This window comes from Alligator sinensis, unplaced genomic scaffold, assembly GCF_000455745.1.
Source record: "Alligator sinensis unplaced genomic scaffold, ASM45574v1 scaffold50_1, whole genome shotgun sequence".
Classification (NCBI taxonomy): Eukaryota; Metazoa; Chordata; order Crocodylia; family Alligatoridae; genus Alligator; species Alligator sinensis.
The window spans coordinates 2,409,985-2,410,390 of NW_005842059.1; positions in this window are offsets into that span (position 1 = coordinate 2,409,985).

Genomic DNA, 406 nt, shown 5'->3' on the forward strand with positions numbered 1-406 from the left:
TTTATCCAGTCCACGGGGATCCTAAAAAATTTAGAGAATATTTATTTGCCCCTGGCTGCCTGTCATGCGGCCCTCGATGGCTTGCCAAAACTCAGTATGCAGCCCTCCCCCCAAAATAATTGCCCGCCCCCGAGTCAACGGACCTGAAACACGTGCTTAAAGCCTGGGTTTCCGCCAGGCTCGGCGGGGCTGAAGCACTTTGGTGCACGAGGGTCTCTGCCAGGTGTGTTGTGAAGGGCTTTGGGCTTGGCGGGCCCTGCCTATCCCAGCAAGACGAGCCCGGGGGTGGCCCGGCTAAACCCCAGCAGGACGAGCCCGGGGGTGGCCCGGCTGAGCCCCACCTGTGCGGTCAAAGGAGGTTCATTCCTGCAGCGCGGGCACTGCCAAGGACACCTGAACATACGGA